The sequence below is a fragment of the Boleophthalmus pectinirostris genome, unplaced genomic scaffold (genome assembly GCF_026225935.1).
Source record: "Boleophthalmus pectinirostris isolate CB_2022bp ecotype Guang Dong unplaced genomic scaffold, ASM2622593v1 HiC_scaffold_18, whole genome shotgun sequence".
Taxonomy (NCBI): domain Eukaryota; kingdom Metazoa; phylum Chordata; class Actinopteri; order Gobiiformes; family Gobiidae; genus Boleophthalmus; species Boleophthalmus pectinirostris.
Genome location: NW_026571133.1, coordinates 40287747 through 40300978, shown reverse-complemented (window position 1 = coordinate 40300978; position 13232 = coordinate 40287747). Strand labels below are relative to the sequence as shown.

The 13232-nt window shown below is 38.9% G+C and overlaps 1 pseudogene; it reads left to right on the top strand.

The window, feature by feature from the left end:
• The first annotated feature begins 924 nt into the window (after positions 1 to 924).
• On the top strand, positions 925 to 1040 carry LOC129409096 (5S ribosomal RNA; annotated as a pseudogene).
• The last annotated feature ends 12192 nt before the right edge of the window (positions 1041 to 13232 follow it).

Genomic DNA, 13232 nt, shown 5'->3' with positions numbered 1-13232 from the left:
TTCAGTACTTTCTAAATATCACAGATCAGAACAGGCTCAAAACTTAAATATAGAGTATATGTACAAAAAAAAAGTGTGTGTAGAGAGAAAAGTCTGGGCATGCCTTCTCAGACTGCCGCCTCCTCGACTCGACCCGGATAAAGCAGGAGAAGATGGATGGATGGTTTCCTCTATAATTTCCCTGTAGTCATATAATATCAATAAAGCAATAAAGGCTTTTACATTATTACAAACCGAAGTCTTTTGTATCTACTGCAGTGTTATTGAATGAGGCTCTGTGGTAGGAGTTCAATCCCGGCTCTGATCACTGCTTGGTGGGTCCTTAGCACTACCAGTTTAATACTACTACTACTACTACTACTACTACTACTACTATTATTATACACCTCTTTTCCAAATGTACGCAGACACTGGGAGGCGAAATGGTGGGTCATGTGTCTGGCCCAAGGACACGACAGCATCCATCTGTGGGAGCAGGATTCAAACCGCTAACCTTCGCGACAGTGGGCAGACACTTAACTGAGCTGAACTGAACAGTATAATGCAATAGTATGATCGTACATGGCACGGTTACAAGCGAAATGTTTGAAAAATAGTAAAGTGCCGCTACTCAGACAATGAAAGACAAAACATTGAAGTAGTGGGACACTTGACAAACAATGTTTATGCTGCTACTCCGACAATTAGATGTCAAAGTCTAAATAGCGGCATGTCGGAATAGCAGCATGCAACCGTGCGATTTACTATAATACTATTGTATTATACAGTTCAGCTCAGTTAAGTGTTTGTCCACAAATCCGAAGCTTGGCAGTTTGAATCATAGCCAGGCTGGCGCCACCTAGTGCCTCCACCCAATTTAATTTCTCTCCAGCAACTAGGTCAGGAATCAAAATACACTAGACAGTTCACAAAAACCCCAGAAGTGCAAGTGGCCATACCGGCTTGTAAAAGCCTGATCCCGTCAGATCTCAGAAGCTCAGCAGGCTGGGCCTGGGTAGTACTTGGATGGAGACCGCTAGGAATTCCAGGTGCCACAGGGGGGCGCCAGTGGCAAAAAACGTCGTCATTGTGTCCTTAGGCAAGACACTTCACCCACATTGCCTAGAATGAAAGTGGTGTGAGCATGAGTGATGATGGTGGTCGGAGGGGCCGATGGTGCAGATTGCCGGCCTTGCTTCCGTCAGTCTGCCCCAGGGCAGCTGTGGCTACAGTAGTAGCTTACCACCACTGAGTGTGGAGTGACTGAATAATGAACTGTAAAGCACTTTGGGTATCTTGAAAGGCGCTATATAAATGCAATCAATCAATCAATCAAGTTCAGGCACCAGCCAATCAGCGAAGAGTCCATATATTCTGTGTTGTCAATGATTCCCAAGATCGAGGATTTAAAGTCAGAAAACAAAGAGAATGTTTGGTGAATTTCATCAAGGGGAAAGATGTTATTGCTCTTCTTCCTACGGGATTTGGGAAAAGCTTAATATACCAGTTAGCCCTGTTAGCAGTGAATTACATAAGTGACGACTAAATAGCAGCGATTGGTTAAATGACAAAAAGTACCCTGCCGTCGAGCGAACTAATTCTAACAGTGCGAGGTCAAACGGTTTCTACGAAGTGAAACCGACTGATGAATCAGGCGATTTGAATCCTGCTCCCACAGATGAATGCTGTCGTGTCCTTGGGCAAGACACTTGACCCACCACTTCGCCCCCAGTGTCTGCGTACACTCGTGAATGAATGTGAGAGTGGTTCCTTGAGGTTTGGAATAGGTTTGAGTGTCTTGAAGGTGGAAAAGAGCTGTATAGTAGTAGTAGTAGTAGTAGTAGTCTAGTATGGTAGTATGGGCGTGCTGCAGATTATTTTCTACAAAAAAAAGTGCTGTTTCATTCTCATTACCACCCATCTACATCATCCTACTATTTTTAAACCACGCAGCTCTTGCTCAACCAAAGCAAGCTGAACTTTTGAACTTTTTTTCAGGAAGTCAGCATGCAGAACAACAAGATGTCAAGATTATATGAAAAAGCCCGGATAGATATTTTACCATGTTTTGACGATTCTCAGTGTGTTGGAAAACTTGAGTGATCGCACACAGAGTTTGGGTCAGCTGTGTTTGAAAGGCCAAAAACTATTACTGCAAATATTTCATCAACTTTGACATGAACCAATCTGCCATGGCAATTCGAAAGCAATTATAAAGTAAGATAGCTGAACGTAGAGCGGAAAGGTCCAGTCTTATACACTCCCTCTCTGATATAAAAAGTATGACCAGTGAAAATTCCTGGACATTAACTTTTATTTATTATTACTTACCATTTTCTGATCTATGTTATAATGTTTCCTCATCACAAACAGACCTGGAGTTGTGTTTTGTTTCATTCACACATGTTTAACTCACAAATCATGCATCTTTATCCTGTTTTCATCTCTCAAATTAAAAACACTCTGTTCCACCTTGTGATGTCATGTGGTAATACAGGAAGTGTGGTTTTAAACTCCATACACCTTCACTAGAACCATTTGGATCAATTGCCAAACTTTGAAGCTACAGCTACTGCTTCACTCCTCGGTGCACCAAAAAAATATTGGAGACTTTGTGTGGGAATATCAACAGAGCAAACATTTCTAAAAAAAAAAACACAACAATTTAAGATTATTTAAAATGTTTTCGAGAGTAAAGCAGTTCAATTAAGGTTAAAAAGATCTATTAACTTTAGAACTACCACTTAATATCTCAAGATGGAATAGAGCATTTCAAGCTGTGTTATACCAAAACCAACAATATGTGTGAATGAAACAAAACACAATATTTTTTAACTTTATTTTTATAAAAAAATTTTGATGTGGTAACAACATTCTAAAATGGCTAAAAGCTTATGGGACTAAACTGTTTGTAATATGTAAAGTAATAAGCAATGATACATGTCGACAGGGTTCCCACGGTCATGGAAATCTTTAGACTTATTCATCAGCCGGTTTCATTTTGTGAAAACCGCAGCATTATGATTCGTTCGCTCGACCGTAGGCAGGTACTTTTTTTATTTAACCAATCGCTGCTATTTGGTCGTGACGTCTGTAATGTGCCAAATCCCATAGGAAGAAGGGCAATAACAAATCTAATCAAGGGAAACATTCTCTTTGTTCCGGCTTTAAATCCCCGATCTTGGGAATCGTTGCCAACACAGAATGTCTGTCTTTGTCTACATCCATCTCGACCACTTTGTTTACTGTTGTGTTGTTCCACAAAAGGGACCCAGACAGGTGCTTGAGTTTGACGCCATGGCTTCACAGCTCTTCACTGATTGGCTGGTGTGCGATCTACAACTTCCAGGGTTCTTGCAAACTGTCTAGTGTATTCCGATTCCTGACCTAATCACTGGAGAGAAATTAAATTGCTCAGAGGCACTAGGTGGCACCAGCCTGGCTAGGAAATCTTGGAAAAGTCATGGAAATTGAAAATGTCATTTTCCAGGCCTGAAAGAGTCATGGAATTTTGTAAATTCAGTGACGGTTTTGGAAAAGTCATGGCATTTTAGTATCTCTTTCACGCAACTACATCACTGTGTTAAGTTATCATTAAGCTATTATGATTATTTCTGAACGTCTGTGCCTTTTGTTTGAAAGAGACGACAATAAATGCACTGACAGTATTTTGAATGTTAAAAACTATAACCCCAAACTATAAGGTGAGAGGAAAGAGTTAACATTTCATATTTAGCCCTAAAAGTCTGATCAATTCTACACATGTAGGTGCCATGAAGTCATGGAAAATTCACTTTTGGTCATGAAAAAGTAATGGAAAAGTTGTGAAATTGTGTCAGTATAAGAGTGGAAACCCTCTGTTGACCATTTTGTTCACCATAAATCACTATATTGATCTAAAACTACAGATGCTCACCTGCTCCTTAAAGGTGCAGTATGTAACTTTCTGGTACTGAGCCCGTCACCTGCTTGTTTCTATGGAGATGTCATTGCTCTGCCTGGAATGTTCTACAGTGTGACATTAATCAGATCTACCTTACATTTATTAAATTACAGGTGGTTTTAAAGCTCAAAAATACCTAGAGAAACAGGCATTCTGACTGAGTGGAGTTGCCTCTTCACAGATCTGACCTGTAGCTTGGTCTGGTTTTGTCTCCATGAAAATAGAAAGGTTTAATATCATATGTCAAAACATTTCAGATAAAGCAGTAACATCTCCACAGAGAAGAGCATTTGACAGACCCTCCACATGAAATGTTACACAACGCACCTTTAACACTATGTCCCTCTGAGCGTCATGACAACAAAGCATCACACTCCTGGGCCGTTCAAACCACGCCGCCGCCCCCATCATGCGAGACGCAGATCTTTTGTTTTGTTTTCCATTTGTGAACAATGGGGACGGGCCTCTGTTGAATTGCCTGTAGTGGATCTTTCATCAAAAAGCCACAAAACATTTCCAAAGTTGTCAAGAAATGATTGTCAGACGCCGTATAAACATTTTAGAGTGACAATCAAGACCCGGACATCAAGATGGAGAAATGACAGAGAAGACAAGAAATGGCTAAGGAGTCTTTTATTGCCATCAGCGAAAATACGACTGGTCAAAACTTGTATTGAGATGTGGAAAAACTTAACAAAAAAGGTTTGACAGCAGTGATGGGAAATAATGGTTTTATCAGAATAGAAAATGGAGAAAAACAACAAACAGTCTAAGAGTTTTCAAATGATTGTGGTGAAGAAGAGAGCGGGGGATATGTAATTGTAACATGCAATTGCTGAAGAATACAGAAGAGTGATAGGTTAAACAAGAACAAGAAGTGGATTCCATTCTTCAGCTTAAAGCTTCACCATGGAGGGTCCACCATTACCTGACCAGCCAGTCCCTTCTACATTCTGTCATAATCCAGAAGGGTCTGGAATTGGGCAATAAAGCGTCAAAATCCTCTGTCATAACTTCAGACGATCCGACCACAACTGCGGGTGAGATGATAAACTGCAGTCCTGCAAACTAAAATAGAGTGTAAATTAAAATATATAAACAATTAATCTATGCCTATCATACATCATTTTTGCTGGATATTTTATTTGGCATTAATAAAAACATTTTAAGCAACCAAAATTTGCAGACATGGTCTAATCTTGCGTACATTTTAGAAAATTCCTTTCCGCTTCTCCGTGTTTGATAGAGCTTAAAAAGCGAATGCCTCCATCTTACAGGATGGACCGGGACAAAATATTGTAGATGAAAGGTGGGAGCGGGAATGAAAATTACAATTCTTTGCGGGTGCAGGCTAGCCTGATTCGTCAGCCGGTTTTACTTTGTTTCACTTCACACAAACCGTCTGACCTCGCAGCCTTCGTTTGCTCAACGGTAAGCGGGTACTTTTTTTAAAATTTAGCCAATCGCTGCTATTTGGTTGTGATGTATGTAATGCACCGCTAACTGGTCTATTAAGCTTTTCCCAAATCCCATAGGAAGAAGGGCAATAACGCTTTTCCCCTTGATGAAATTCACCAAACATTCTCTTTGTTCCAGCTTTAAATCCTCAATCTCGGGAATTGTTGACAACACTGAATATATCACTCTTCACTGATTGGCTAGTGCCCGAACTTGCACTTCTGGGATTTTTGCTAACCGTTTACTGTATTTTGATTCCTGACCTAGTTGCTGGAAAGAAATGAAATTGAGCAGAGGCACTAGGTGGCGCCAGCCTGGGTAAGTGTGGGCAGGAGTGGGACTGAAAATTCTGTCCTGTGCAGATCTCTGTATTTCAAATGTGAAAGACATCTCTTCTCCAAAACTTGTAACATTCAAAAAATAATACATACAATACAAGAGACAAGTAATAGTTTGGTGCTTTGATTGTTGATTGTGCACAAATCTGCACTATTTCTCAAAGCTTTATGTTGTTTTTTTCCCCTTTTTACATCTAAGCAGCCATGTTGATGTGACCAGACAACAGATTACCACAGTATGGTATTAACTGTATCTATCTCCATGCAGACCTATAGTGATGCAACACCTCTCTGTGTATGAATGCAGGTTTTTTGAGGTATTTCACCAGGGTCAACCTTTAGTTCCCACAGCTCTATGTTCCCTCATTTCAAAGATATTTCTTATGTCTAAGATTTTTCTCAAAATTAAACTCTAATTCAAGTCATTCTTATTTTTATACCACATTTAAAGGGATGATTCAGAGCCTGTTTACATGAGAACGCTTGTGGGTAAAAATGACAAAATGTTTTTATCGGAAATTTAGACGGCGACGGCTTCTTTGGAGTTTAAAAACACAAAAACCTGAAACCACCCTCCAGAGTGGAAAAGCTGAATATGCTCTGCCGTAGCATTTCCGTCTACACTGACCAAGACGCGTTTACGTCACATACAGTTACATACAGTACACAGAAACAAACATGTCGCATGGCATGCATACCCAATCGAATTCCACACACTTTTGCGTCACCGTATGTATGCAGATTTCCTCCTGAAAATGCTCGCCTAAACGCAAAATAAAAAGTGAAGACGCAACACCACTTTTGCGTTTTCTGTTCAGATCGTCATCATATAAACATCGCCTCAGAGTCATTTCAACATAGAGTCCTTTGCACAATGTTCTCTACATTACATCTGTAGTCAACTGCTGCTGGAGAATAGGTTGGATGTAATTCCCTAAGAAATTGTTAGAAATGGGTCCGGTCAAGCTGTAATGGAGGGAAACGGGCCGATTTTTTATTATCTTATTCAGAAACTAGAGGGACTATTGAAATAAGTAAAGTATCAGAATGTAGGAAAGAGTTACACTCCAACAGGGTCAAGTTAAACCTGTGATATTCTTTCAAGTTGTTGACAAAAAATTTAAAAACTCATGTTGGTAATGGAGGGAATGAAATATGCAGCACTTTTTGGGCAATAAATCCAAACAGTGATAACTCTTGGTTCTCACTTACATATCCTTAACAAACTGGTTTGAATATTTGCTTCATATAGTTTTCTACCATATGGTACAAGATTAGGTTGAAAATCCTCTTACTTTTTCAGTCATGAGATTTTTTATTAAGAAAGGTCATGGTAACGGAGGGAAAAGTAACGGAGGGAAAATTGTGCAAACAAGTAGAAAGGTGCAGGATTTTACATCATTTGTCGCTTTTTTCTTCCAAATACTTTAATATGACTTCAAAATGAAAGAAAACTATTTCTATAAAATATGTCAGTCCTTCCAAGCAAATTTTTATCATTTTAAATACTTTTTTTTTTTAAATCATGTACCTTCATCAACAGTTCAAAGATCGAATAACATGTATGGAGATGAAATACATCCATTTATTGACATGATTTGCAGGTCTTTGAAATTTGGGAAATAATTTTTGTTCCATGTTTCATACATGGTCTGTTTAAAACGTATGTAACTTTAGAACCAAAAATGGTACAGAAAAAAGGTCAACAGTTTCATAAACTAGAGTACATATGTATCTGTTCAATACATTTTTATATCAGATGCATTAACTTGAATTTTTGGCCTTGCTGTTTACTTCTGCTTGACCGGGCCCAAATGAGGATAAAACCTGATGCAAATTGATGATAAAGGAAATATGGGCCAAAAAAATTAGGAAACATAAGGCTGAGGGAACATAGGCACGCTCCCATTTCACCAACAGACCCCTGTAATTGAACGATTACAAGATAGATACATTTAATGCCATAATGTGAAATATTTCATATAACGCTCTGGACACAGGTTGTGGACCTGAGAGACAGTGCATCTTTAACTGTTCTTTTATGAGTGCCTGTTTGTGACTCAGTGGTTAGAGCAGACCTCCCCCAACCTCAAGGTCAGAGAATTGATTCCTACTCGGACTAAGTTCTGTCACTGTATCCTCAGGCAAGACACTTCACCCCATCGCCTAAAGGTGTGTGAGCGCCGGTTGGCAGCTGTAGTTACAATAGTATTTTACTACCAGTGTGGAGTGCAGGAATAATGACTACAGCTTTTAGAGGTCTTGGCAGGCCTGTAAAGCACTTTACAAATGTAAGGTGTTATTATTAAAGCCATATTGTGGAACATTTCAGTGAAAGCAATAACATTTCCATTGAGACAAGCAGGGGGTGGACCTGTAAAGTTAAGCGGTGAACCTTCAATTATTTTTGTAACCTGCGTAATTCAACTTTTTCCAATTAGTAGTACATCACACCATTCACACGGGTTGTTCGTATTGGACACAATGCAGAGACATGATTAGGGAGGACTTGAAAGGCTCCAGAGACTTTTGTAGTTGGTACTTTTAACGCCACGTCTTCATAAAAGTTTGACTGTCTTACTGCGTCTCCGGGGCGACTGGCTCTAATGGCCACATTTTTATTATTCATTGTCTCTTTTCATCCCTGAATCTTTCCAACGCGCCAGAACCAAAGACTCAACAGCAGCTCCTAAGCACTGAATCACAATGAGAGCTCCGGTGCGATTAGAATGGGCATGTCTTTGGTGAGTGTTTCAAATTGGAGAGTGGGTGGGTTAGCCAAGTGCAACAAATCAGGGCCTGCAAAATATACCGGCCCCTTAGAATGATAAAGTTTTAACTGCATTCTCAGATTTTCTTCTTGGGTCCTTTGTAAAGACAATGCAGTAGGAGGTTTATTTACTTTGTTGACATATTTTGGCTGTTAAGTGGAAGTCATCTTCAGTTCCCAGTGTTGGGTATAATGTGTGGTTTATCAGCTGTTGTTACTAACTGTAGTACCCTGTTTCTTGATGTCAATGGCCTCCCTGATCCAGCGTTTGAACTTCTTCGAATCAATGACCTGTGCCCCATTCCACTCCATAATGTAGTTGTTTCTTTGATAGGGTCTAATATAGCAGATTTTAGATTTTCTCTGCTTTATTTTTTGTGTTCTAGTGAGTTTCCTTCTTACATTCTGAGCTCGTGCATTCTGAGATATTGAGATTGAAAGTTCTGACCACTGATAGAGTACCCTGACAAATCCAGACTCTCTGTACTATTTGTACAGAGAAATATCAATTTCATCAGCCCTTCCTTAGCTGTGTCTCGAGCCAGAACCACAAATGATGTCAAATCAGATTTGTTTATTTCGGTGACGCATGTGAAACGAAGGAGCTCATTGATCATCTATTAATTTGAACAAAATCAAACCTCTCAGTGCGTGTAGTACTTCGCCCATTGATTCAGCAGAAATCCACTATTTGTTTTCAGTCCCTTGTGATTTCTTTTTTATGCGATTGAACTAGTGCTAATCCACCTGTCAATCATGCTCATCTGAACAGAGAGATTTGAGGGTGACTCGACTCACATCTTTATAAGTCATTGGAGAATTGTGTATTGTGGATCTTACGCAAATGTGAAGGTACACATTAAAAGAATAACGCACACATAAAAGACATATCATTGCATCACGGCTCGGTAAAAGTGCAAAACTGTCACACGTTTCAAACCATTTTCGTCAAAGATTAGGTCTTACGCAAAATTAACTTTCTCTACCATGTTATAACATTGTTCCCTCATTTTTTATCCATGCATGTTTGATTAATGTAGAGGTATATCCTGGGCATGATTCAAACCCTCCTTACAGTTAGCAGGACGAAAACAACATACAAATTGACTTAGTGCTTGAGAGCAAAGAGAGGGGGCACTCAGAATGTCAAAAACGTAACTGACATTAAACATCTTAATACCTTGTTTTTGGTAACAATAGCATTTTCAAAACAATAGAAAGGTAACATAGTGATCCAAACGATGTGTTAGCAGTTAATACCCCATAGAAGTAAAATACCCCTCTTTAAATGACTATAAAACAAACCAGCCCGCACACACAGGAGATTTCATAATGTCATCTATAACATGAGGGTGAGTTGTTGCACAGTTGGCATATGGTATGAATGTAGTCCTGGATTGTTCACTGTGGAAGCGGAGCTTTAATGGGTTTCAGAATGAGTGTGTTTACGTGCACATCAGTTTCCCGGTTATTGGCCAGATCCCGGTTATGGCAGTAAATACAAACTGAGAAACTGGGATACTCATGTCCCTGTATACATGATCAAATGGAATATCCTGGTTTCTTGACACAATCTTACAAATGTGCAAGCACAAAAATTATATACTTAATAAACCAGGAATAATACAAACAACCATGAACTCCTTTGGCAGAGGAAGCTCAGGAGGTTCCAAACCAGTGGTAAAGAGCTATGATCCACTTCACAGATCAAACCGAACGTTTCCAAACACACTGCAACAGATTCTTAATTAAAATGTTCTGCATAAATAAACTCAACTTTACAACAGCCACATCAGCCCATTTGATAATATAATTCAGGTTTGCGCACGTGTTTACATTTTACAGAAATTACACTTAAAACCACATGGCTCATTTGCATAAAGTATAAGCTCTGAAAAAAAAGAAAAATGCTCGCTCCTTGTGTGCTGATAGGTCAGCTTCTGATGGACTAAAGGACACGACTCAGTAGATTATATGTGTTCTTTCTGTGACAGAGGAATGTGCTGATGATTGTGAGTCTGTTCATGTATAACTTTTTAGAGATCATACGTGTGCAGGTCATACGAGTTGGTCACTTTATTTATGTTGGTGGCTTTATTTATGTTGGCTACTGTTGTGATGAATACACTGAAAAGCGCTTGTCTTTTGGAGGCATGCGCTCTCAACTTTATGTTACAACATTCGGGATACTGTGTATACATGCCACAGTATCTCTGTTACTATCAGAATATACCAGCTACAGTGTACTGTGTATACATGCACCATGACGAAACCGGGATACTTAAAAAACCTGAACATAACCGGGATACTGATGTGCATGTAAACACACTCACTGATATAAAATTAGGACCGCTACCATAGCAACTTAAAACAAAATATTATATCTTAATGTTATATTAAAGTACAATGAATTTTTATATTTTAATCTTTCAAGGGCTCTTATTACGCTCTTTTCTGATCTATGTTATAATGTTTCCTTATCAAAAACAAACCTGGACCTTCACCTTCAGTAGAATCATTTGGATTATTTCAGACCTGGAATTAGCAGTCTTCACCAAACAAAAGATAAAATGCAGCTGTTAACTTGAAAACTACCACTTGATGACATCACAAGGTGGAACAGAGCATTTTGAGCTTTGGAGATGTAGATATACTAATAAAAGTGGGCTGAGTAAACATGTTGACATGGCATAAGGCTCAAAAGAGTCAATTTTATCATTTTAATACTGAATCTTTAACAGCTTTTGTCTTTTGTGTTTAGGTTTTTTGCTTTTTTTTTTCATAATTGTCATGCAAAATCTGCACGATCGGAGCAAAATCAGATTACTCATATCTGATGCAACTGTTTATGTGACATTTCTATAATCTGATAACTCCAGAAATCAGATAAGGATCAGATTTTCATTGTAAATGTCCTGTACTCAAGATCCTATCCATCTCTGATATGATAGAATACTCAACTTTTGTAAGAATCTAGACCACCTAAATACATATGAAGTTATCAAAACATAAGAAACATATATCTACCTACCATGCTGGACTATATTATAATTTTAAAGCAGATGCTTTCCCTGTTAAAAGCAGCTATGAATGGAGCTCTGAAGTGTCTTTACCAAGGACACGATGCCACAGTTGTCCTTCATGCTCTGACAAGGTGTTGACATGAATTTTACATGCTCAGACAGACTGTGTTAGTGCGACCTTGTGGAGTTAATAGATTTAGCCTATGTTAAAAAAAAAAAAAAGTGCAAGGTGCCATAAAAACTAAAATGGAATTGAAAGCTATAACCACAAATCAGTACCTAACAGCAGCGATCATATGTCGAAATGAACATTAAAGGTCCTGTATTACGCAAAGTTGATTCTTGTGAGCTTTAAGCTGTGTTATAAATGTTGTTACCTCCTAAAAAACAGACCTGGAGTTTTGTTTTGTTTTTTGTTCACACGTGTTTGATTAATCCTGCATTATTAGTTTGTCTACAGCTCCAAAGCTCCAAATGCTCTGTTCCACTGTTCTCCTCTGTTCTTCTGTTCTTTGTGATGTCATGAAGCGGTAGTTTTCAAATTAGCAGCTCCTTTTACTTTTACTTCAGTAAAGATTGGAAATTCCTGAGTTGAAATTATCCAAATAATTCTAGTGAAGGTGTATATGTGTATTTTATAATGGATCCATTAGAAGCAAAACGTTTTTTCATCATTTCACTTCATGCCAGTCTGATAACGTAGCAGAAAATGGTCTATTGAGAGCAGCTGGAAAGGTGCAACATGTCTTCATGGAGCTGTTTCTATGTTGCATGGAAAGTACCACCATATTTATGGCATTAAACTTATCAAATTGTATTTGTTCAAATACACCTTCAATACTTCATCTGGATACCTGCAGGTAGCAAACCATTTACCAGAAAGGTTACACGGTGTGCTCGGGCACAGTAACTTCATAAAATGAATTAAATAATAAATATTCTAGAGTGAAGACATTTGAAGATCAGAAAAGTTTGCTTTCTCGCAGATCAGTGCAGTGTGCAATTGTCTCCACTGTTCCACCTCCTTTGAGGGCTCCAAAGTCCTGGACCCTGCAGGGTGCTGGCTCCCTGTGGGTTCTGGGGTGAGCGTGGTACAGCTCCAGATGTGGTTAAAGACCAAATGAGATGACTGGACAAGAGAGAATGCTTAGTCAGAAGAAAAGAAGAAGGCACAAAGCAGATATAAGCAGAAAATAGTAATTTCTCACCAAACACCGTCTTGATCTTGTGATAAATCAATAGTGTGACTTTTCTAGTGAGCCAATATGCTTCTCAAAACAAAACAAGCCAGCTAGTAACATCTGTTTCCTGTTTATGGATGCACAGCACTGCTGTATAAAGAGTATGTCTACTATCTAATATAGGTTATTATATTTCCTGTGTATAGTACATCTAACATGAGTCAGAGCAGTCCATTACATGAAGAGGAGTTAAAACACAGTGTACAGGTGCAGAGAAGTAAAGTAAATGCAGAAAAATCTGATGATAAACCAGAAGAGGTTTACTGTCTACTGCATGACTATGAGTATAATTCAGATACAATTTAGATTTTATTTATTAAGAAAACATGAGTTATATTTAGGTGACGTCAGTGTCTCACGAAGCAGAGATCCAAAGGCCAGACCATGGAAACACAACTGGGCTGGAGGGAGCCACAGAAACAGACCTGCTCCGAGGCCCCAAGCGAAAAGTGCCTGTGGCGACTACACCGCATTGCCTGT